A 26,625-nucleotide genomic window follows, 5' to 3' on the forward strand; every position below is an offset into this window, starting at 1 on the left:
GATAATGTCAATTATTATCTTAAAACACAAAGCTATATCACTAGGTTTGCTATTACCGTGGAGCGGCTATGGCCGCTAGACTAATTACACACACCATATGAAATATACAAAATGTGTAATGCGCTTGATGTATAATTATTGAAATTTAAATTGTCAAAAAGTGGATACACAGGTGTCTGCTTGTATCAAATTCAACACACATGGAACTTGCTGGTATATTTAAATTAAAAACAAATTTATTAACACATACATTTAAAACCAATATATAAAGGAAAGCTCGAGCACACTAATATACATTCAAATTTCTTTGCCACTTTATAGTAGGAATTGAAACAGTGTAGCTTGTATGCCTGTCTGGTCTATTGAATCAATGAACAGATTGCAACAGTTACTACAGCCTTTAGAGAATAATTGTAGCTCCCGTCCTCTATGTTACTGGCGTCCCAGTGCAGAGGTAATGCTGCTGGTTATAATTACCCGACCTGCGGGAAGGTTCAGTCTCGCAGCGCAGGAGACACCGGGATATCTTCTCAGCGTCCGCCGCCGGCACTATCACGGTGCAGATGTTACTGTCCTGGCGGGCGGGTGCGGACGCTCCGGAGGTATGCTGACCTGGCGTCCCGGTAAGAAAGCTCCAAGGCTGATTCCAAATTAACCGCTAAATGCGGATTCAACTGACAGCAATCTGTACGTGTGCGGGCTGAGCAAGGGGATGACGTCAACGCGTTTTGTCCCATCACAACTCGGGACTTCCTCAAGACGATTACACACACCATGTACTAAGTACGCTATTTGCGTACTGAGTACCGAATTGATACGCACTAAGCGTATCAGACGCTGTGCCGTGGGCACAACGCACGCGGCACGTACGCACACGGATTCACGCTACTTACTAAGTACGCTATTTGCGTACTGAGTACCGTATTGATACGCACTTAGCGTATCAGACGCTGTGCCGTGGGTACAACGTACATGCGGCGCAGACGCACCCAGAGTGAAATACTGTAAACCTTATTAATGAAACCATGTAAGGATATGCTTATACTTTAAACCTTAGCAGCCAAGTACTGCAACGATGTAATACCTTAAAACCTTAAGTAGCGCTGGCGGTATGAAGTACCCGCAGCGCGTACACCTTAACAATGCTTATACACTTTATACCGATTAATACGCTATGAAAGCCCTTTGCAGGAAAGTGAAAACACAACACCGATTTGTGGTAAACCACTTTGCTCTAACACCGCAGTGGATTATTCAGAGAAAAGGGTAAACAGATACAAGTTATACACTACAAACTAACAAGGAAATCTAAAGAGAATAAGTGAGAATAATGGCTACAGAGAATATACATACGCGGGGAATCGTTCGCAAGCGCGTCCTGGAGCAGTCCTCCGTTATCAGGTAGATAGCGTTCAGAGTCTTACTGACCGGCCAGGCAACAGTGGTCTATTTATACACAACATGAATACACAATACAATGGTCACTGTAATCTCATTGTTCATTGGACACAGAGCTGTGTCTCTACATTACAGTAAAGGTCATAGGTGGTTTTGAAAAGGTGGGCTGTGTCTTTCCCCAACTGCTCTTGTGGGTGGTATCCTCTGGATTCCCCCCCGCATACACAATACACAGTAAACGCAGTCAATGTTCATATTCTACTTTTGCACATTACTATACGCAGGAACATGCAATCTTCTCCTAACTAACACCGGAATGTTACCCTTAAAATACCCTACAGCTGGATACTATACACCACCTTTCAACCTCTATCTGACCCTTCCTATCATGCAAAGAGGAATCTTTGTCCAGGAACTGTTTAAACTAATATTACTCGCTGACATGGTCTAGGGGAACTATGGGTACAAAATGCATTATTTGGGTTAAATATGTTCTGTTCTAATAGCACGCTACATGCTCACAAACTCCGCCGTAAATACACATATCACGTGCAGGGTCGCCGGAGCGACTCCTACGCAAACTGCGGAAATGTGCACAGGATCGATGGAGCGACTCCTACGCAAATTGCGTATATGTGCACGCACGGAGGACTGAGTGCACGAGCAGCGGGCATGTGCATGGGGTTAGTGCAAGGCATATGTATCATGATATTTTTCGACTTTGACACTATATACACACATCACCTGATAATCACATATATACACTTTACTCAGTCACTGTGTGTCTCCTACAGATGGGCCCAGTAACAGAGATACCCCAGAGAGATGTCCTCATCCTCTGTATTCCCAGGATTGTACAGAGGAGAATCACAGGATCCCACAGGAGGATCAGGTAGGTGGGATTTAGGGTCTCACCCAATATACCAAAGTGACTGTCACTATATAATGTGTAGAGCAACTGTGTGTTTTATACACTTATATTATACTGTTTCATCTCAGTCTAATCTGACTGTATGCAAATGTCATTATAGTATTTTTTTGTTCTTTTTTAGGTAGAACGTCTGTCTGATATTAAAACAGTAGATACAGAGGGAGAAGAAGAGACGTATGTGACTGATATAAAGACAGAAGATATAGAGGAAGAAGAAGAGATGTATGTGACTGATATAAAGGCAGAAGATATAGAGGGAGAAGAAGAGACGTATGTGACTGATATAAAGGCAGAAGATATAGAGGGAGCAGAAGAGACGTATGTGACTGATATAAAGGCAGAAGATATAGAGGGAGAAGAAGAGACGTATGTGACTGATATAAAGGCAGAAGATACAGAGGGAGAAGAAGAGACGTGTGTGACTGATATCAAGGCAGAAGATATAGAGGGAGAAGAAGAGATTTATGTGACTGATATAAAGGCAGAAGATATAGAGGGAGAAGAAGAGATGTATGTGACTGATATAAAGGCAGAAGATACAGAGAGAGAAGAAGAGACGTATGTGACTGATATAAAGGCAGAAGATATAGAGGGAGAAGAAGAGATGTATGTGACTGATATAAAGGCAGAAGATACAGAGAGAGAAGAAGAGACGTATGTGACTGATATAAAGGCAGAAGATATAGAGGGAGAAGAAGAGACGTATGTGACTGGTATAAAGGCAGAAGATACAGAGGGAGAAGAAGAGACGTATGTGACTGATATGAAGGCAGAAGATATAGAGGGAGAAGAAGAGACGTATGTGACTGATATAAAGGCAGAAGATATAGAGGGAGAAGAAGAGACGTATGTGACTGATATAAAGGCAGAAGATATAGAGGGAGAAGAAGAGACGTATGTGACTGATATAAAGGCAGAAGATATAGAGGAAGAAGAAGAGACGTATGTGACTGATATAAAGGCAGAAGATATAGAGGGAGAAGAAGAGACGTGTGTGACTGATATCAAGGCAGAAGATATAGAGGGAGAAGAAGAGACGTATGTGACTGATATAAAGGCAGAAGATATAGAGGGAGAAGAAGAGACGTATGTGAGGGGAGATCAGCAGTGTAAGGAGGAGGAGATCCCTACAGATATCAGCACAGGTGAGTAATAAACACTTATTACAGAAGTCACATATTCTCATTGCTCAGTCACTACAGCAATCTCTTATCCTACACCCTCCTCCGCCATCAGCCCTGTTCTCAGTTGGGTGTTTATAACACAAGGTTATCCATGACAAATATAACATGAAGAGAGTTATTACACACATCACTATAATGTTATTAAAAGTAACAAGCAGAAGTGTATTATTAAGGATTATATATAATATATACAATATATATTTACAAACAGAAAATTCAGCACTCACCATAGCAAGCTCACTTATCCTCACAACATCAATAAATAAATGATGGGGGTTTAGTTAGTGAATTGGCCAATGCACGGAAGCCTGCATACTGCTCGCCAAGGTACCCCACCTTCTTGCAGGTCCTACACTATCACAAAGTCTAAAAAACTAAAACCTGGCAACTGTATCACACACAATATAACTGCAAACATGCCCACTAGGTTTAATGTGCACCTGCCACACACCTTATGGCTTTTAAAGGTACACTAGTCACCTGACACTGGCTGATAAATTACTAAAGAACAGCTGACACAGGTTTAGAACAATTGAGCTTACATAGGGGAGCATGAAATAGCTTGTGGCCTCAGTTAATAAGAGTTAACCAAAGTTTAACCCTGCAATAAAAACTGAGCTGGCTATGGTGAGTGCTGAATTTCCTGTTTGTATGTATTTGGGTTGGTGGCTTTCGGCTACATGCACCCAACCCTATGAGTGGTGAGTGCAGACACAGCACCCCGCTTCTGGGGTGGCAAGTGCTGTGGTTTTATATTTGTTTCTATATTGCAGGGTTAATCTTTGGTTAACTCTTATTAACTGTGGCCACAAGCTATTTCATGCTCCCCTATGTAAGCTCAATTGTTCTAAACCTGTGTCAGCTGTTCTTTAGTAATTTATCAGCCGGTGTCAGGTGACTAGTGTACCTTTAAAAGCCATACGGTATATGGCAGGTACACATTAAACCTAGTGGGCATGTTTGCAGTTATATTATGTGTGATACAGTTGCCAGGTTTTAATTTTTAAGACTTTGTGATAGTGTAGGACCTGCAAGAAGGTGGGGTACCTTGACGAGCGGTTTGCAAGCTTCCGTGCATTGGCCAATTCATTACTTTTGTCAGTATGAATAGTCAGAGGTTCCCAAACTGTGTGCCGTGGCTCCCTGGGGTGCCTCGGGACACTTGCAGGGGTGCCCTGGGTTGGTGGTCCGGGACTAATTCAAATTATTCATGGTCAATATAATAGGCAAAACCAGTGCTGGTGGCTGCCAGTCAAAAAATATGTGGTCAAACAGAAGCAAATCTTGTCCCTCACCACACAACTGACCCTAAGGATGACATATAAACGCAATCTACTTAATGTAATATTTGTTTCTAAATTTCTCAATAAGAAATGTTTGGCCAAGGGGTGCCGTGAAAAAAATTCTGATATTCTAGGGCGCCGTGATTCAAAAAAGTTTGGAAACCACTGGCCTATTGCATATGAGTCTGTGTACAATACTGTGGTTTTCTTCGCAATGCATCTGAATACTTTAAGATCTGTATAAAACAGAATTCAGTAATATGTACTCCTACATACTTTAAAATGTGTTTGTAGTTGATTATGTGCTCATATGACTAATATATAACATGTGACTGACAGTGGGATTGCTGACTTTATATATGTTTGTCAGTTGTGTCTTCTGATCCTCAATGCTGGTGCATGGGTAGGGTCAGATTGATATCACTTTAGAAGGTTAAAGTGGTTACAGTCACAAATTATGTAGGACACTGTGAAAGTGCTGATTATTTATCATGTCTATGAGCGGCGAAAGTGACGAGGGTAAACTCATAGCAACACCAACACTCATATCATGTTTGTCTTGCAAAACTGTATTATCCTCTCAGGATCTGGTACAGGATGGTTTATGTGTAAATTGTTTTGCGTTTCAGCAAATTACAAGGCAAATCCCTGTTCAAGGTCAGGTACAGATAGATCCACCTTGGGCGATGTTTGCACAGACCTTGTCCAGTATAGCTGAACGGGTAATTCCTACAGCTTCACTACCAGGAATGGGGTACACTAATAACCCATACATGCAGCTCCCTACTTACGGTATATCATTTCCCTCACCAGCGAAATTCTATATTGCCTTTGCCATCAACTTCATTTGATGATGTCACGGATTGAAGAGTGGATGGGTTTCAGGGGCAGTCCTAAAGCCGGCCATGGCTTCAGCTTGGATGGCAAAAGCAGTTGCTGCCTGGATAGAGGTGCTGGAAGACGGTCTTTCAGTGCCTTCAAGGGAGCAAGAATCCTATATAGCTCACATAAAACAGGCTGCAATGTTCCTGGAAGAAGCAGCATTAGATATGGGTTCTATCACCTCCAGGGCATCAGCTTCAACAATAGCTGCTCGCAGAGCACTTTGGTTATGTACATGGATAGCTGATTCAGAAGAAGGTTCTGGAATCTTTGCCTTTTACTGGAAGCATTCTGTTTGGTAAAAGAATTGACAGATATTCTGGAGTCAGAAGCAGACTCCAAAAAGGTAAAATTTCCTTCCACATATAACCCCAAACGTAGGGGTCCTGCTTTTCGGCCCTTTGGGTTACAAGGAAAAGAAAGAGAAAAAAGTGATCGCAAGCAGTCCCAATACAATAAATTTGGTAAGGCGTAAAAGCAATGGGCTACCAGAATGCCAGCCTCAAAACCAGAGAATTAACCATCAGTTTGATGATGCGGGCCTCCTCCTGGGGAACCCTATGGTAGGGGGCAGAGTTCTTCAGTTTGCACAGATATGGCAGCAGTTTACAACAGATGCCTGGGTGCAAGAAGTGGTATCACTGGGTTATATTTTTCCTTCAAGAAGCATCCTCCTCGAAGGTTCTTCTGCACCAGCCCATCTCGGGGAGAGACGAAGGCCAGGGCTTTGCAAGAAGCTGTTCAGAAATTGCTTCAGTCAGGAGTAATCATTCCAGTACCCCCTGCACAACGGGGACAGGGGTTTTCCTCCAACCTGTTTTTGGTTCAGAAGCCAAATGGGTCATACCGGCCTGTTCTCAATCTCAAAATGCTGAACAAGTATATTTGGGTCCCACGGTTTCACATGGAGACGCTACGCTCCATAGCTTTAGCCATGGAACCAGGGGATTATATGGTATCCCTGGATATTCAGGATGTTTACCTACATGATCCTATAGCACTTTCTCATCAGTGCTGTCTCAGGTTCGCTATCCTCCAGCGGCATTTTCAGTTCCAAGCTTTACCTTTTGGGTTAGCCACGGCACCCAGAGTGTTTACCAAGAGCATGGTGGTTATGGCAACTTATTTTCGCAAGCAGGGGATAAGGATTTTTCCATACCTCGACGACCTGTTAAGTCTAGCACAATCACAGGAAATGCTCCTGGACCATCTCCAACAGACAATAACATGTCTGCAGAGGCACGGTTGGCTCATAAATTGGGCAAAATCGTCTCTAGTTCCGTCACAAAGGATGAATTACTTGGGGGCTGTATTGGATTCATGTCTGCAGAAAATATTTTTACCTCGGGACAAGATATCCAAGATGCAGTTAATGAGTCAGGAGTTGTTACACAGTAAAACAATATCAATCCACACAGTGATGCAACTGATGGGTTTGATGGTGTCAACATTCAACATGGTGGAGTATGCACAATTCCACTCAAGACCTCGGCAGCAGCTGATTCTGGCCAGATGGAATGGAATACATCAGACAATAAAGAAACAAATGATGGTACTTCCAGTAAAGGTAAAAAGGTCTTTAGCCTGGTGGCTACAGACATCCCATCTGGACAAGGAAAGACCCTTTTGGATATCAGATTGGGAGATGCTGACAACAGATGCCAGTCTTCAGAGCTGGGGAGCAGTGTCTGGAAGATCATGGTTCCAGGACCAATGGACCGCAGAAGAAAGTTGCCTGCCAATAAATCTGATAGAACTTCGGGCCATATACATGGCACTGATTCAGGCAAAGGACATTCTTCAAGGAAGACCAGTCCAGATCCGCTCGGACAATGTAATGGCGGTAGCATACCTCAACCATCAGGGAAGAACACGCAGTCAAACAGCAATGAAGGAGGTAATGTGAAAGTAAAATGATGTCTGGCCGCTATTTGATCAGCGACTGAGTGGCTGTGTATTCCAACGCGTTTCAGGCGTAAGCCCTTCATCCTAGATGAAGGGCTTACGCCTGAAACACGTTGGGTTTCACACTAAGGAACCCCTACTGTGCACTGAATTTGCAAAATCAGACTGTGCAACACGGACGGGAAACTAGCAGCCAGCCAGCCACTAATTAAAGCCGTCAGCCGGCCGCCAGCCACTTGGACGGAGAACTAGCAGCCAGCTAGCTGCCAATCAAAGCCGCCAGCTGGCCGCCAGCCACTCAGCCGCTGATCAAAGAGCGGCCAGACATCAGCCTCCTACCTAACAACAGCACCGTGTGCTACGGGTGCCGGGACCGCTGCTAAAAAGCAAGAACGAACAGGGGTAAGATACTCCTTATACAAATATCAGTTATTAACAACTTACGGACTGATAATTATTTAGATAGGGATAGATAGTTATCCTGATCTTTTTTAGCTGAACTGCAATCCAATCCCAAATAGTCCAAAAAGGGCTGTAAACACTTTTACTAATCTTTCTTTTTCCACAGGTTTTGCGCATAAACATATTTACACATATCAAGCGCTTTTTTACTTTCACACTATATGAGAACCTTGAATTAAGCTGCTAAAAAATCCAGTTTATAGCGCAATTTAGTACTTTTTATATTTTAATGAAGGAGGTAAGTCACATACTAAAGTGGGCAGAACTCCATCTTCCAGCATTGTCCGCAGTATTAGTTCCGGAAGTCCTAAACTGGGAAGCAGACTTTCTCAGTCGACACCCCATTCAAGCAAGCGAATGGGCTCTACACCCGGAAGTCTTTCAGACTCTGGCAGACAAGTGGGGTTTGCCAGAGATAGAGCTCATAGCGTCCCGTCTGAACAACAAAGTGCCCGTGTACGGGTCAAGAACAAAGGATCCCGGAGCGATCTTTGTGGACGCCCTGTCAGTGAAATGGGAGTTTCATCTGGCGTATCTGTTTCCTCCGATCATCCTGCTACCAGGGTGGTGAGGAAGATAAAAGAAGCAAAGGGTGCTGTGATTCTAATAGCTCCGGCTTGGCCCAGAAGACATTGGTACACAGATCTACAGAGAATGTTGATGGATGCTCCACGACTACTCTCACAACGTCCATATCTACTAATGCAGGATCCTTGTTACCACAGGCATCTGGATTGACTATCGTTGACAGCGTGGCTCTTGAAACCTCTATCCTGAAGTCAAAAGGATTCTCGCTACAGGTAAATTCAAACATTGCTCAGAGCAAGGAAATCCTCCTCACCTCGCATTTATTACCGAATATGGCAGGCCTATATTCATTGGTGCAGTAAAAGAAATATGGACCCGTAATCTTTCCAAGTTTCCAGGGTCTTAGCATTACTTCAGGCGGGAATGGATAAGGGTTTGAAGGTGGCTTCCTTGAGAGTACAAGAATTAGCGTTGACTGTAGGGTTCCAAAAGAAAAGTTGCCAATTTACAGGACGTGCGTACTTTCTTCAAGGGAATGCTGCGCATTCAACCTCCCTTTGTTCCTCCTACAGTGCCTTGGGAATTAAATTTAGTCCTGAAAGCCCTTCAAGTTGCTCCATTTGAACCACTTAATAAAGCGGATCTTAAATGGTTGACAGCTAAACTCCTCTTTCTACTGACTATGGCATCAGCTAGAAGAGTGTCAGATTTAGGAGCGCTGTCTAGTCGTTCTCCTTTTCTGACTTTTTATCCAGATAAAGCAGTTCTCAGAACTAGGTCTGGGTATCTTCCGAAGGTGGTGTCTAAATTCCACATTAATGAACTTGTAGTCCCGGCTTTTCAGTTATTGGGACTTTTTGCAGGAGAGGCGTCGCTGGACGTAGTACGGGCATTAAGGATCTACGTGGATTGTACCAGTGCCATCAGAAAGATAGATTCTCTCTGACAGAAAGTGCTATCCTACAGGAAGCCATTCAAAAATTGGTACAAACAAATGTCATTGTTCCAGTTCCACCTCACCTACACCAAAAGGGTTATTACTCAAACCTGTTTATGGTAACGAAACCGGATGGTTCGGTAAGGCCGATATTAAACCTAAAGTCATTGAACCCCTACTTGAGGGAATTCAAATTCAAGATGGAGTTTCTGAGAGCGGTGATCTCCGGTCTGGAGGAGGGGGAATTCCTGGTATTCCTGGATATCAAGGATGTGTACCTTCACGTTCCAATCTGGCCGCCTCACCAGGCCTATCTGAGATTTACACTGCTAGACTGTCACTATCAGTTCCAGGTGCTGCCTTCTGGCCTCTCCAAAGCACCGAGGGTGTTCACCAAGGTCATGGCAGAGATGATACTACTCCTGAACATTGGCCCTCATTCCGAGTTGATCACTCGCTAGCTACTAGCAGCCATGCAAATGCATAGTCGCCGCCCACGGGGGAATGTATTTTTACTTTGCAGGAGTGCGAACGCCTGTGCAGCCGCGAGGCAGCAAACACATTTTGTGCAGAACAATACCAGCCCTGTAGTTAATTATTTGTATGATGATTGCTGCGACAAAGATTCCGGTAATTACATCAGAAACCCACCCTGCAAACGCCCGGCCATGCCTGCGTTTTTCCAAACACTCCTAGAAAACGGTCAGTTGCCAGCCAGAAACTCCCACTTCCTGTCAATCTCCTTGCGTTCGGCTGTGCGAATGCAAGCGTCGCTAGAACCTGTGCAAAACTGCAAAGCTCTTTGTACTCGTACAACGCGCCTGCACGTTGCGGTGCACATGCATGCGCAGATTAGCCCCGTTCAGCCATAATCGGTGCGCTGTGAAAATCCATAGCGAGTGATCTACTCGGAATGAGGGCCATTATTCCATATCTGGACGATCTGCTGATAAAGGCGTCTGCAAGGGAGAAGCTGTTACAGAGCGTTACTCTCTCAACTCAACTACTCCATGATCACGTGTGGATCCTGAACCTTCCAAAGTCACATTTGGAACTGACAAGGAGACTGTCCTTCCTGGGGATGATTCTTGATAAGGAAGTACAGAGGGTGTTTCTACCGGTGGAAAAAGTGTTGGTGATCCAATCGATGGTCCGCGATGTCCTGAAGCCTGCCCGGGTATCGGTTCATCAATGCATTCGCCTTCTGGAGAAGATGGTTGCCTCCTACAGTATGGAAGATTTCATGCACGGTCCTTCCAACTGGATCTCCTGGACGAATGGTTGGGATCTCATTTTCACATGCACCAGCGGATACGCCTGTCACCGAAAGCCAGAATTTCTCTCCTCTGGTGGCTGCAAACTTCTCACCTTCTCGAGGGCAGAAGGTTCAGGATTCAGAATTGGATTCTTCTAACCACGGATGCAAGTCTCAGAGGTTGGTGAGCAGTCACCCAAGGGAAAATTTTCCAAGGAAAGTGGTCAAGTAATGAATCCATCCTTCCAATAAACATTCTGAAACTAAGAGCCGTGTACAACGGCCTTCTACAAGCAGCACATCTTCTACAAGATCAGGCCATTCAGGTTCAGTCGGACAATGTAACGATGGTGTCGTACATAAACCGACAGGGCGGAACGAAGAGCAGAGCCGCAATGTCAGAGGTTATAAGAATCCTCCTCTGGGCAGAAGAGCACGCAATGGCACTGTCAGCAATCTTCATTCCGGGAGTGGACAACTGGGAAGCGGACTTTCTCAGCAGACACAATCTTCATCCAGGAGAATGAAGCCTCCATCCGGAGGTGTTCGAGGAGGTCACAAGTCTTTGTACCTCAAATAGACATGATGGCCTCCCACCTCAACAAGAAGCTTCGGAGGTACTGTTCCAGGTCGAGAGATCCACAGGCAGTGGCGGTGGATGCCCTGGTAAATCCGTGGGTGTTCCAGTCAGTGTATGTGTTCCAGCAAAAAGGGGGGTTTGCTAATTTTAAGCAGCTGCTAAAACAAACAGGTCTAGTCAATCCTGTATACCTGGAACAACATGTATCAAACAAAATAGTAGCGCTAAACAATCAACAATTTGTATGTGAACAAATCAAAACAATTAGTTGGAACATATGGAGATGAATGGACTGAAAATAGGAAGGTACCAAAATTATTTAATAATATAAATAAAATAAAATACACACATATATTGCAAAAAATTAAAAATGAATTAAAAATAGTGTAATAACCAGATTCACCGAGGGGCTATTTTGGGGTAAGTTGCTCTGGACTGGCCAAGATTGGCTTGGTCCGCAGATCTTCTGGAATTTCTGCTGGGGGATCCACGGCCTCTTCCTCTTCGCGAGGACCTTCTGCAACAGGGGCCGTTTGCTTATCAGGACTTGCCGTGGATATGTTTGATGGCATGGAGGTTGAACGCCTGATTTTAGCTCGGAAGGGTATTCCGAAAAAGGTAATTTCTCTGACGTCCTAGTGGATGCTGGGTACTCCGTAAGGACCATGGGGTATAGACGGTCTCCGCAGGAGACTGGGCACTCTTAAAAGAAAGATTAGTTACTATATCTGGTGTGCACTGGCTCCTCCCTCTATGCCCCTCCTCCAGACCTCAGTTAGTATCTGTGCCCGGCCAGAGCTGGATGCACCCTAGGGGCTCTCCTGAGCTTCCTAGAAAAGATAGTATTTGTTAGGTTTTTTATTTTCAGTGAGATCTGCTGGCAACAGACTCACTGCTACGTGGGACTGAGGGGAGAGAAGCGAACCTACCTGCTTGCAGCTAGCTTGGGCTTCTAAGGCTACTGGACACCATTAGCTCCAGAGGGATCGAACACAGGCCCAGTCCTCAGTCGTCCGGTCCCGGAGCCGCGCCACCGTCCCCCTTGCAGAGCCAGAAGAACGAAGAGAAGTTGAAAATCGGCGGCTGAAGACTCCGGTCTTCATTAAGGTAGCGCACAGCACTGCAGCTGTGCGCCATTGCTCCCTTAGCACACCACACACTCCGGTCACTGATGGGTGCAGGGCGCTGGGGGGGGCGCCCTGGGCAGCAATTAGATTACCTTACTTGGCGAAAAGCACATAATACAGTCTGATAAACTGTATATGTGCATTAACCCCCGCCATTAAAGTACATAAAAGGACAGAAGCCCGCCGCTGAGGGGGCCAGGCCTTCTTCCTCAGCACACCGGCGCCATTTTCTCTTCACAGCTCAGCTGGAAGGAAGCTTCCTAGGCTCTCCCCTGCAGTATCCTGGTACACAAAGGGTAAAAAAGAGAGGGGGGACACATAAATTTAGGCGCAAAACTGTGTATATAAGCTGCTATAGGCGCAAAACTGTGTATATAAGCTGCTATAGGGGAAAAATCACTCAGTATAGTGTACATCCCTGTATTATATAGCGCTGTGGTGTGTGCTGGCATACTCTCTCTCTGTCTCTCCAAAGGGCCTGGTGGGGGAACAGTCTTCAAATAGAGCATCCCCTGTGTGTGTGGTGTGTCGGTACGTGTGCGTCGACATGTCTGAGGTAAAAGGCTCCTCTAAGGAGGTGATAGAGCGGATAAGTGTGTGGGAGGGTGTCTCCGTCAACAACGCCGACATCTGTTTGGATATGTGTAAGTGCTGAGGTAAAATGATTGCACAAAAGGTTAGGGAACAGAAAGGAAATCTACCCTGGTCTGTCCCTATGTCACAGAGTCCTTCAGAGTCTCTCTATGTTCACTATCCAAAATAACAAAGTATCGACACGGAGTTTAACTCCACTGTCGACTACGATAATGCAAAATTACAGCCAAGAGGGCTAAAAGATATTCAATATATGATTATTGGAATAAAAGATGATTTGCATATCACTGATGACTCATCTGTCCCTGACACAAGAGTACACATGTTAAGGGGAAGAATGCTGAGGTAAATTTCCCTCCTCTCATGAGGAAAAAGAGCGGGAATCTCCAGACAAGAGACGGCAGCTTCCCACAAGAGAATTCTCAGGCTGTATCCTTTCCCCACTAGGGCCAGGATGTGTTGAGAATCTTCCCCTTGGGTGTCCTGTTTGCACTAGCTATTCTCAGGGATCCTGCAGATAGTGTGCACATTCTATTATACTACCCAGACCGGCGATTGTGTCGGCATGGGTTTATAGCGCTGTGGCAGTGTGGACAGGTACCTAATCAGCAGAGATTGAGACCCTAGTATGCATATAAATATTTAAAAATGCTGTCTTAAGTGATAGATATATAATTATAAAGCATGCCCCAAAGGACATGAGTATACTGGGTCCTAGAGACAAAAGCTATGTCGATTTCTGCTTGACGTGTCCTGTAGAATATACATTGGACAGATGATGCCGACTTAAGAGGCATATGGAAGGCTGAGGATTGTGTGGGGAAAGGTTCTCGGGCCTGGTCTCCACAGCTATAGCTGGTAATTCTGATATATTGCCTTATATTCCTGCACAGCCTAGGAAAGCACGACATTAAATGCAGCTTTTCGAATAAAGAAACAAGAAAGTCTGAGGTGCGTCCTTTCTTGTCAGAGCCGGGGGCAGAGGAAAGAAGCTGTACAACACAGCTAGTCCCCAGGAACAGAAGTCCTCCCCGGCCTCTACAAAAATCCACCGCATGTCGCTGGGGCTCCACAGGCGGAGCTAGGCCCGGTGGGGACACGCCTACGTAACTTCAGCCACAAGTGGGTTCACTCCCTGTTAGATCCCTGGGCAATAAAAATTGTATCGCAGGGATACAGGCTGGACTGTGAGAAGATGCCCCCTCACCGAGGACCCGGCGGGCTTCCCCCCAAGAGAGGGAGCCAGTGTTAACTGCAATTCGTAAATTGTATCTTCAACAGGTGGTGGTCAGGATCCCCTCCTTCAATAAGAGGGTGTTATTATTCGACCATGTTATAATCCCGAAACCAGACGGTTCGGTTAGACCCCTATTGAATTAAAATCCCTGAACATATACCTGAAAAGGTTCAGGTTCAAGATGGAATCGCTAAGAGCGGTCATTGCAAGCCTGAAATGAATCGGGACATAAGGGATGTATACCTTCGTGTCCCCATTTATCCACCTCATCAGGCGTATCTTAGAATTGCGGTACGGGATTGTCATTACCAATTTCACCAAGGTAATGGCGGATATGATGGTGCTCCTGCGGAAGCAAGGTGTCACTATTATCACATACTTGGATGATCTCCTCATAAAAGCGAGATCAAGAGAGCAGTTGCTGGACAGCGTATCACCTTCTCTGGAAGTGAAACGGCAACACGACTGGATTCTATATATTCCGAAGTCGCAGTTGGTTCCTACAGCTCATCTGCCTCGCCTAGGCATGATCCTAGACACAGACCAGAAAAGGGTTTATCTCCTGATAGAGAGAGCTCAGGAGCTCATGACACTGGTCAGGAATCTATTGAAAACCAAAACAGGTGTCAGTGCATCACTGCACTCGAGTCCTGGGAAGGATGATGGCATCATACGAGGCCATCCCCTTCGGCTGGTTCCATGCAAGGACAATGGAACTTACTGGACAAGTGGTCCGGATCACATCTTCAGATGCATCGGTTAATCACCCTATCCCCCAGGGCCAGGGTGTCTCTCCTGTGGTGGCTGCGGAGTGCTCACCTTCTCGAGGGCCGCAGATTCGGCATTCAGGAATGGGTCCTGGTGACCACGGATGCAAGCCTCCGAGGGTGGGGGGCAGTTACACAGGGAAGAAAATTCCAAGGTTTGTGGTCAAGCCAACAGACTTGCCTTCACATCAATATCCTGGAACTAAGGGCCATATACAACGCCCTAAGTCAAGCAGAGTTCCTGCTTCGCGACTAACCGGTTCTGATCCAGTCAGACTGCAGGGGCTCATGTAAACCGCCAGGGCGGCACAAGGAGCAGGGTGGCGAGGGTAGAAGCCACCAGAATTCTTCGCTGGGCGGAGAATCAAGTAAGCGCAATGTCAGCAGTGTTCGTTCCGGGACTGGACACGACCTCCACCCGGGAAAGTGGTGACTTCATCAGCAAGTCTTCACGCAGTTTTGCAAATTGATGGAAACTGCCTCAGGTGAACTACATGGCGTCCCACCTTAATTTAAAGATAAAAAAAAGGTTTTACGCTGGGTCAAGGGACTCTCAGGCGATAGCTGTGGTCGCACTAGTAACACCGTGGGTGTTCCAGTCGGTCTATATATTCCCTCCTCTTCCTCTCAGACCCAAGGGCTGAGAATTGTAATAAACGGAGGAGTGTGAACAATATTCTTTGCTCCGGATTGGCTAAGAAGGACTTGGTACCCGGAACTGCAGGAAATGCTCTCAGAGGACCCGTGGCCTCTGCCTCTCAGTCAGGACATGTTGCAACAGGGACCCTGTCTGATCCAAGACTTACCGCGGCTGCGTTGGACGGCATGGCGGTTGAACGCCGGAACCTAGCGGAAAAGGGCATTCCGGATGCAGTTATTCCTACGCTGATAAAGGCAAGGAAAGACGGGACAGCAAGACTTTTTCACTGTATATGGCAAAAATAGGTTGCTTGGTGTGTGGCCGGGAAGGCCCTACAGAGGAATTCCAGCGGGGTCGATTCCTGCACTTCCTACAGTCAGGAGTGACTATGGGCCTAAAATTAGGATCCATAAAGGCCAAGATTTCGGCCCTATCCCTTTTTCTCTCAAAAAAGAACTGGCTTCACTGCCTGAAGTTCGGACGTTGTTACAGGGGTGCTGCATATTCAGCCCCTTTTGTGCCTCCAGTGGCACCTTGGAATCTTAACGTGTGTTGGATTCCTAAAATCCCACTGGTTTGAGCCACTTAAGACCGTGGAGCTAAAATATCTCGCGTGGAAAGTGGTCATGCTTTTGGCCTTAGCTTGGACTAGGCGTGTGTCAGAATTGGCGGCTTTGTCATGTAAAAGCCCATATCTGATCTTCCATATGGAAAGGGCAGAATGGAGGACTCGTCCCCAATTTCTCCCTAAGGTGGTATCATCGTTTCATTTGAACCAACCTATGGTGGTGCCTGCGGCTACTAGGGACTTGGAGGATTCCAAGTTGCTGGACGTAGTCCGGGCCCTGAAACTTTATATTTCCAGGACGGCTAGAGTCAGAAAAACTGACTCGCTATTTATCCTGCATGCACCCAACAAGCTGGGTGCTCCTGCTTCAAAGCAGACTATTGCTCGCTGGATCTATAGCACAATTCAGCTTGCACATTCTGCGGCTGGACTGCCGCATCCTAAATCAGTAAAAGCCCATTCCACGAGGAAGGTGGGCTCTTCTTGGGCGTCTGCCCGAGGGGTCTCGGCTTTACAACTTTCCGAGCTGTTACTTGGTCGGGTTCAAACACTTTTGCAAAATTCTACAAGTTTGATACCCTGGCTGAGGAGGACCTTGAGTTTGCTCATTCGGTGCTGCAGAGTCATCTGCACTCTCCCGCCCTTTTGGGAACTTTGGTATAATCCCCATGGTCCTTACGGAGTACCCAGCATCCACTAGGACGTCAGAGAAAATAAGAATTTACTCACCGGTAATTCTATTTCTCGTAGTCCGTAGTGGATGCTGGGAGCCCGTCCCAAGTGCGGACTCTCTGCAATACATGTATATAGTTATTGCTTAACTAAAGGGTTATTGTATGAGCCATCTATTGAGAGAGGCTCAGTTATTGTTCATACTGTTAACTGGGTATAGTTATCACGAGTTGTACGGTGTGATTGGTGTGGCTGGTATGAGTCTTACCCTGGATTCCAAATCCTTTCCTAGTAATGTCAGCTCTTCCGGGCACAGTTTCCCTAACTGAGGTCTGGAGGAGGGGCATAGAGGGAGGAGCCAGTGCACACCAGATATAGTACCTAATCTTTCTTTTAAGAGTGCCCAGTCTCCTGCGGAGCCCGTCGATACCCCATGGTCCTTACGGAGTACCCAGCATCCACTACGGACTACGAGAAATAGAATTACCGGTGAGTAAATTCTTATTTTTTACCCTGATACAGGCTAGGAAGGAAGTAATGTCTAAACATTACCATCGGATTCGGAAAAAGTATGTGTCTTTGTGTGAATCCAAGAAGTTTCCTATGGTGGAGTTTCAACTGGACGGTTTCTCCCCTTTCTCCAAGCAGGTATGGATGTGGGCCCACACTTGATCTCCATAAAAGTCCAGATTTCGGCCTTGTCCATTTTCTTCCAGAAACAATTGGCTGCTCTCCCTGAGATTCGGACTTTCTTGAAAGGGGTTTTGCACATCCAGCCACCGTTTGTGCCGCCTACGGCACCATGGGATCTTAATGTCGTGCTGCAGTTCCTGCAATCGGATTGGTTTGAGCCTTTACAGAAGGTAGAACTCAAGTTTCTTAGGCTGTCACACTGTTGGCATTGGCATCTGCTAGGTATGTGTCAGAATTGGGTGCATTGTCCTACAAGAGCACCTACTTGATTTTTCATGAAGATAGAGCTGAGTTCTGAACATGTCAGCAATTTCTTCCAAAGGTTGTGTCAGCTTTTCATATCAACCAACCTATTGTGGTGCCAGTGGCTACTGACTCCTCAATTACCTCAAAGTCCTTGGATGTTGTCAGGGCTTTGAAGATTTACGTGAAGAGAACTGCTTGTCACAGGAAATCATATTCTGTTTGTCCTTTATGCTCCCAACATGGTTGGGTGTCCTGCTTCTAAGCAGACGATTTCTCACTGGATCAGGTTTACTATGCAGCATGCTTATTCTACGGCAGGCCTGCCGTGTGCAAATTCGGTTAAGGCCCACTCTACATGTAAAGTGGGTTCTTCCTGGGCAGCTGCCCGGGGTGTCTTGGCTTTGCAGCTTTGCCGGGCAGCTACTTGGTCAGGGTCGAACACTTTGCTAAGTTCTACAAGTTCGATACTTTAGCCTCTGAGGACCTCAAGTTTGGTCAGTCTGTTCTGCAGGAGCCTCCGCGCTCGAGCTTTGGTACATCTCCTTGGTACTAAATGGACCCCAGCATCCTCTAAGAGAAAATAGGATTTTAATTACCTACCGGTAAATCCTTTTCTCGTAGTACTTAGAAGATGCTGGGCGCCCGCCCAGGGCTTCGTTTTCCTGCATTGTTACTTGGTTAAGTACTTTGATTCAGCCGTTGCTGAATTGTTCCAAGTTGGTTAGTTTGGCATTCCTTTTGTTCTGTGTGAGCTGGTGTGAATCTCACCACTATCTGTGTATTTCCTTCTCTCAAAGTATGTCCGTCTCCTCGGGCACAGTTTCAAGACTGAGTCTGGTAGGAGGGGCATAGAGGGAGGAGCCAGCCCACACTATTAAACTCTTAAAGTGCCCATGGCTCCCAAGGGACCCGCCTATACCCCATGGTACTAAATGGAACCCCCGAATCCTCTACGGACTACGAGGAAATAATTACTGGTAGGTAATTAAAATCCTATTTTAAAGGGGACATCCTATTTGGGGAGGATCTAAACAAGATTATCACTGACTTGGCGTCTGCGTGTCTCCCCAGTACTAATCCTTCTGCTCTGAAGGGGAAGAGAACCATTTGTTGTTCCTTTCGAATTACAGGGAAAGCGAAGGGTCAGACGTACATGAGGCAGGCTTGTGCTTCCAAGAGCACTAAGCCCAAACCTAAACAATCCTGGGCCACCCATCAGCCTGCTTCCAATCAAGACAAACCAGCTGCATGATGGGGCAGGGCTCCCCCTGGGGGACCACAGGGTGGGAGGCCGACTTCTGCAGTTCACCCAGGTCTGATTAAAGACCACTTTGGACACCTGGGTGCGGGAAGTTGTCTCTCATGGGTAAGCAATCTCTTTCAAGAAACGTTCCCCTCGCCAGTTCTGCTCAACGGTTATCCCTTCGGATCCGCTGAAAGAGCAAGCTCTACACTTTGTTGTGCAATTCCTCCTGGATACAGGAGTGGTAGTACTGTTACCTCTGCCACAGAGAGGCAAGGGCTACTATCCGACCCTGTTTCTAGTTCCGAAGCCAAATGGGTCCTTCCGGCCTATACTCAACCTCAAACCATTGAACAACTTTGTGAGAGTATCCAAATTCCGGATGGAAACGTTGCGCTCTATTGTTCTGGCCATGAAACCCGAAGACTATATGGTATCCCTGGACATATACGATACTTATCTGCACATACCTATTGCCATATCGTATCAGCAATATCTGTGGTTTGCTATTGGCAACCTACATTACCAATTCCAGGCTCCACCATTTGGACTGACCACGACTCCTTGGATCTTCACCAAGGTAATGGCCGAGATGACGGCTTATCTCCGCCGTCAGGGAATCAGGATCCTACTGTATCTGGAAGATCTGCTGATCCTGGTGAACTCCCAAGATGTTCTACTCAGTCATCTGGAACTGACCGTCCAATTCCTACAAGCCCACAGGTGGCTTATCAACTGGACAAAGTCCTCCCTGGTCCCTGCTCGGAGCATCGTGCACCTGGGAGCTCTCCTGGACACACACACAATCAGAGATTGTTCCAGTCTCCGGAGAAGGTTCTAAAACTACAGGACAAATCGGATACTTCCTATCTTGCCTGAGAGTGTCGATGCATCGCCGAGTGTAAGTACTAGGCCTCATGGTGTCGGCTTTCAACATGATGGAGTACGCTCAATTTCACTCATGTCCTCTGCAGAGGTTAATCTTCTCCAAGTGGGCCGGCCGGCCTCTGCAGATCAGCTTTAAAATGCTCTCCTTGACTCCGGAGGTCCGTCTGTCACTGAGCTAGTGGCTCCAGGACCAACAACTGAGTCGGAGCCGCCCCTTCTGGATATCCAATTGGGTCCTACTGACAATGGATGCCAGTCTGAGAGGTTGGGGTGCTGTGTTGGAGCAACACTCTCTCCAGGGTCGGTGGACCAGGGAGGAATATCTCCTCCCGATAGACTTTCTGGAAATAAGGGCAGTGTTCAATGCGTTAACACTTGCCCTGCCTCTGGTACAGTACAGGCCTGTTCAGTTACAGTTGGACAAAGCCACCACAGCGGATTTCCTCAGTCAGGATGTTCATGTCGGAGAGTGGAGTCTTCATCCGGAGGTCTTTCAACTCCTAGTAGACAAGTGGGGCTACCAGATGTGGACTTGATGGTGTCTCGACACAATCACAAGGTTCCGGTCTTCGGATCAAGGACAAGGGATCCTCAAGCAGCGTACGTGGATGCACTGGCAATTCCATGGAACTTTCGGCTGCCATACGTGTTCCCTCCAGTGTCACTCCTGCCCAGGGTACTACGGAAGTTCAAGCAAGAAAGACAAATACTACTCCTAGTCGCTCCAGTGTGGCCCAAATGGCATTGGTTCTCAGACCTGCAGGGTCTATCGATAGAGCGCCCTCTTCTACTTCCTCAATGCCCAGACCTCCTCGTTCAGGGCCCTTGTGTCTATCTGGACCTGGCCAGATTGGCTTTGACGGCATGGCTCTTGAAGCCTCACTCCTGAGGGCCAAAGGTTTCTCTGAGGTGGTTATCCAAACCATGTTAAAGGCCCAAAAAACGGCTTCTGCACGGATTTATTATAGGGTCTGGAATTCTTCACCTGGTGTGCTGCTAAGTATTATGATGCATGCAAGTTTAGTACTCCCAGACTTTTAGCATTTTTGCAGCAAGGTCTGGAGTTAGGACTTCATCTGGCCTCCCTCAAGGTTCACATATCTGCGTTGTCGGTGTGGTTTCAGAGAAAAATTGCATCTCTACCTGATGTGCAAACATTCTCTCAGGGTGTGTTACAGATTCAGCCTCCCTATGTTCCCCCTGTGGCTGCATGGGATTTGTCTGTTGTCCTGAATGCCCTGCAAGAGTCTCCATTTGAACCTCTTGAGGCAGTGGACCTTAAATGGCTCACAGCCAAGGTCCTGTTCTAATTGGCTATTGCCTCTGCTAGAAGGGTTTCGGACTTAGGAGCATTGTCCTGTCATCCACCCTTTCTGATATTTCATTGTGACCGTGCAGTTCTTCGAACTCGCCCGGGTTACCTACCTAAGGTGGTGTCATCTTTCCACCTTAACCAGAGATTGTGGTTCCGGCCTTCAACTCTTCTGGTTTGTCCTCCAATGAAAAGTCTTTGGATGTGGTAGAGGCTCTCTGTATCTATGTAGACAGGACTGCTTCTATCAGGAGGTCAGATACCTTGTTTGTACTTTTCGGTTTTCACAAATGTGGCTCGCCTGCAAATAAGCAGACTTTGGCCAGATGGTTTGGAATGGTGACTACACAAGTTTATGCACAGGCTGGATTCCCAGCTCCTGCTGCTATTAAGGCCCATTGTACTCGGTCGGTTGGACCGTCTTGGGTGGCCCACCGTGGCGCGTCTACTGAACAATTGTGCAAGGCGGCTACGTGGTCCTCAGTGAGCACGTTCATCAGTTTCTATGCCTTCGATACTTCCGCCTCCCACGATGCTTCCTTTGGACACCAGGTACTTGTACCCGCTACAGTGCATCCCCCTCCATGAGGAACTGCTTTAGGACATCCCCATGTTATTTCCTGTGGAATACCAGTGTACCCCGCTGCAGAAAAGGAGATTTATGGTAAGAACTTACCGTTGTTAAATCTCTTTCTGCGAGGTAGACTGGAGTCCACAGGGCGCCCACCCTGACGCACTTAGCTTCTTTGGGTTTGTATGGCATTAGCAGCTGGTACCTTCTCCTGTTGTGAGAATGTGGTTGTCTGTGGCTACTAACTGTTGTCATCTCTATTACCTGTTACTGCATTGGACTGGTTAACAAAACTGAGCTCCAGTGCCTGGTGGCGGGGCTATAGGGGAGGTGGGGCAGTGCATCCTGGGAACAGTCAAAGCTTTAGCCTGTTGGTGCCTCGGATCAAGAGCCAACTCTACACCCCGATGTATTCCCTGTGGAATCCAGTGTACCTCACAGAAAGAGATTTAACAATGGTAAGTCTACCATAAATCTCCTTTTTAGTAGCAGCAGGGTCGCACACATAATGGTGTAACACAAAACGTGGCTATTAAGGGTTTTCTTACTGAGGGTGTACGCTAGGATTGAGACATGGTGGTCATTCCGAGTTGTTCGCTCGTTGCCGATTTTCGCTATGCTGCGATTTGTTGCAAATTGCGCATGCGCAAGGCACGCAGGGCGCATGCGCTTAGTTATTTAACACAAAACTTAGCAGTTTTGCTGTGGCTTCTGCAGCGCTTTTCAGTCGCACTGCTGTTCGGTAAATGATTGACAGGAAAGGGGCATTTCTGGGCGGCAACTCAGCGTTTTCCCGGCATTTGCTAAAAAAATGCAGGCGTGTCAGGGGAAAACGCGGGAGTGACTGGAGAAATGGGAGGAGTGGCTGGCCGAACGCAGGGCGTGTTTGTGACGTCAAACCAGGAACTAAACAGACCGAGCTGATCGCAATCTGAGAGTAGGTCCGGAGCTATTTAGAAACTGCTAAGAATTATTTAGTAGCAGTTTTGCTAATTGTTTGTTTGCAAATCTGCTAAACTAAGATACACTCCCAGAGGACGTCGGCCTAGCGTGTGCAATGCTGCTAAAAGTAGCTAGCGAGCGAACCACTCGGAATGAGGGCCATGAATAGGGCAGAGCTCCGAGATTGACCAATGATCAGAGAGGCACAGCCACAACACCGGGATTAACCGATGAGCATGGCAGGGCACCGGTATTGACCGATGAGCAGAGAGGCACAGCCGACCTCCAGGATTGAGTATGAGCAGGGAGAGATACTGGACTGACCGATGAGCAGAGATGCACAGCAGGAGAGCTTCCTGGGAACACCGGGATGGACCGTTGACAGCAGCAGTGCATCTACTAATAGTAGCTGTTGGAGGCAGGTGGTGCTATGGATGGAGCTAGCACTAGAGTCCAGAATAACCAGGAGCAGGTATGCAGACTGACAATTCCACAGTGATGGGAGACTGGCTTTATACCCCTGGCTGGATGCTGATTGGCCATGGCATTCAGCTGACGGCAGACTGGCTCTGGATTGGATCCAGACTTGTCAGCTGACCTGGACTGTCATGGCTGCGCCCAGTAATGGGTTAGGAGGGAAACTCAATGATTGCTGTGTAGGTGTCAGGTCCGGGTGTCTTTGTGAATCCGTTAACCCGGGACCAACCACAGGTGTAGGTGCTGGGCTATGAAGAAAGCAGGGAGGATGAAGAAAGTTCCGATTCATATATTTATTCAAAATAACAATTCAGTAAGTTGTTAATCATCATATTATACTGAAGTATTGCAGGAATAATATGCAAGAGAAAACTCAAAAATAAATAAAAGAAATGTTCATGGAAACATATGCAAAACAAGCTGATGAATAAATGTTGGATTGTCCAAATATAAACAAGCTTTGATGCTGAACTGCAGAATGTGATTAACTGGATAATGCAGACATGAAGAGATAACTGTAAGGATTTGCAATGGAGTTTTGAGAGTTAACTGAGAGACTGTGAAGAATTATCCTTGTGATGACAACATAGCAAATATAAACAAGCTTTTATGCTGAACTGCAGAATGTGATTAACTGGATAATGCAGACATGAAGAGATAACTGTAAGGATTTGCAATGGAGTTTTGAGAGTTAACTGAGAGACTGTGAAGAATTATCCTTGTTATGACAACATAGCAAATATAAACAAGCTTTGATGCTGAACTGCAGAATGTGATTAACTGGATAATGCAGACATGGAGAATTAACTGTAAGAATTGGCAATGGAGCTTTGAGAGTTAACTGAGAGACTGTGATGAATTATCCTTGTAATGACAACATAGCAAATAAAAGGACTGAATTGGGTTACTTGCGGGTTCCGGAGATCACTGTGAAACTGTAGTAGATGACAAGGTGATGAATGGGTTAAATGCAGAGTTGAACAAACGAACAGCTGAGGGAAATGAGATCCTCCAGACTTTGTAGGATAGGCAGACAGACTAGGTAACCTCATGCAAGACTCTGGGAATTCAACTGTTTCCAGTAGGTGAGCAATTAACTGACAGCACAGCGGAGAGCCGGTGGATCTTTCAGCAGTGAAGGCTGCAGACGGACCTCTGGGAACGGAGGCGATATCTGGACCACGGGAATCACACAGGAATGCACGGAGAGAGCTCAGAGCTAGAGCACAGCGTTGATACAACAAAGCACTGGCCCAGAGTAACATAATCCCAGCCTACTTAAAGGCAGCACAAGCACGGGATTGGCTTACACCTGCCCACAGGTGTTTTCACAAGTGCTCTGTATTAGCTATTTGGTCTCCAACATGGCCACCTCCTATACAGCAGACACACCGCAGTGCCTTAGGCCATTTGGTCCCCGCACTCACAGTTCCCAGACTCTGCATTACCTGTGCCATTGATCACGCCGCGTCCCCACACAGGCGCACAGCACCGCGAGCAACCGCACTGGCAATGGATGAACCCCAGAATCTGCAGAGGTAAGAGACCGGTTCGTGACAGTACCCCCTCCTCTAAGGGTGGTCTCCGAACACCTTTGAACCTTGTCAGGATTTTTGGAGAAGTATTTCTGTACCAGTCTTGGAGCATGAACATCTTCCGAGAAAACCCAGGATCTCTCCTCTGGACCGTAACCCTTCCAGTCGACCAGAAACTGTAAACGTCCATATCGGGAACGTGAGTCCACAATCTCTTTAACTTCAAATTCCTCATTCTGTAAAGCGTGAACTGTAGGAGATTTGGACTGGGTAGTACGGAACTTATTGAGAATCAAAGGCTTCAGTAAAGAAGTATGAAAGGCGTTAGGAATTCTCAAAGACGGTGGCAACTTGACTTTGTATGACACAGGGTTGAGTACCTTTACAATGGGAAATGGACCAATGAACTTGGGAGCAAATTTCTTAGAAGGAACTTTGAACTTGAGATTGCGCGTAGAAATCCAAACTTGGTCTCCCGCTTTGTAATTCGGTACAGCTTTACGTTTTCTATCTGCAAAAGATTTATAACGAGCGGAAGTTTTGACCAAGGACTTACGTACACAACTCCAGATGCTAGATAGACGTTGAAGCTCTTGATCTGCTGCTGGAACCTCTAGGGCTGGCAATGGATGAAACTCTGGTGGAGAACTTCTTGGACTCTTATGTTGGGCACATTTAGGACATGCTGCTATAAACTCTTGGACATCGACTTTGAGACGTGGCCACCAATAAGACTGTTGAATAAATTTGAGAGTCTTTAGAACCCCAGGATGACCCATGAAGGAAGAGGAATGAGCCCAGGTAAGCAGCCATTTTCGAAGACTTGTGGCGACAAAGGTCTTGCCAGGCGGAGGAACTGGAGAGGTTTGAGTCATTAAAAAGGACGTAGGATTCACAATGGCTTGATTCGTGGTAGCATCATTTAATTCAGAAGAAGCAAAGGACCGGGAAAGGGCATCTGCCTTTTTGTTCTGAGACCCTGGACGATAGGTGAGTTTGAAATCAAATCGTGAGAAGAAAAGCGCCCATCGAGCTTGTCGTGGATTCAAACACTGAGCTGACTGTAGATACAGAAGATTCTTATGATCAGTATAAACTGTAATGCGATGTTGAGCTCCTTCTAGAAGGTATCTCCACTCCTCAAATGCCAACTTGATGGCAAGTAACTCTTGCTCACCGATTGCATAATTACGTTCTGCCGGGAGGAACTTACGGGAGAAATATCCGCAGGGATGGACCTTTTTATCTTCAAAGACTTGTGACAACACAGCTCCTACTGCTTCTGTAGATGCATGCACCTCAAGTAGAAAGGGACGATTCAAATCAGGCTGTTGAAGAATGGGGGCTGACACAAAGGCTTGCTTTAAATCAGAGAAGGCTTTGATTGCTTCAGAAGACCAGTTCGTAGGATTTGCTCCCTTGCGAGTTAGGGCTGTGATAGGAGCAGCTAACGTAGAATAATTCTTAATGAATCTCCTATAGAAATTAGCAAAGCCAAGAAATCGCTGAATCCCCTTGAGAGTTGTAGGAGTGGGCCAATCCCGGATAGCTCGCTTCTCTGGGATGGATAGCGGATGAATTTGTCCCCTAGGAGGGGTCTTGCCTGGAACCAGGACGACTGGGCAGTCCCATTCACGATGAGGAGGTAGAGAGTCTGCTGCTTGCTTACTGGAAACATCCGCAAGGGATTGATACACCGGAGGTAGATCGGAAAGGCTAATTGACCGAAGAGGTACAATTGTAGCTACACAGTCCTTGGTACAAGATT

The 26,625-nt window shown here is 46.5% G+C and overlaps 1 protein-coding gene across 1 annotated transcript in view; it reads left to right on the forward strand.

The window, feature by feature from the left end:
• The first annotated feature begins 3,214 nt into the window (after nucleotides 1-3,214).
• Nucleotides 3,215-26,625, forward strand: part of LOC134984829 (gastrula zinc finger protein XlCGF17.1-like) — a 32,052-nt gene continuing 8,641 nt past the window's right edge. Inside the window, exon 1 of the mRNA XM_063950305.1 lies at nucleotides 3,215-3,474. The gene's annotated coding sequence lies outside the window, so the exon portion shown is untranslated. The remainder of the gene's footprint in view (nucleotides 3,475-26,625) is intronic.

This window comes from Pseudophryne corroboree (assembly GCF_028390025.1).
Source record: "Pseudophryne corroboree isolate aPseCor3 chromosome 3 unlocalized genomic scaffold, aPseCor3.hap2 SUPER_3_unloc_84, whole genome shotgun sequence".
Lineage (NCBI taxonomy): Eukaryota > Metazoa > Chordata > Amphibia > Anura > Myobatrachidae > Pseudophryne > Pseudophryne corroboree.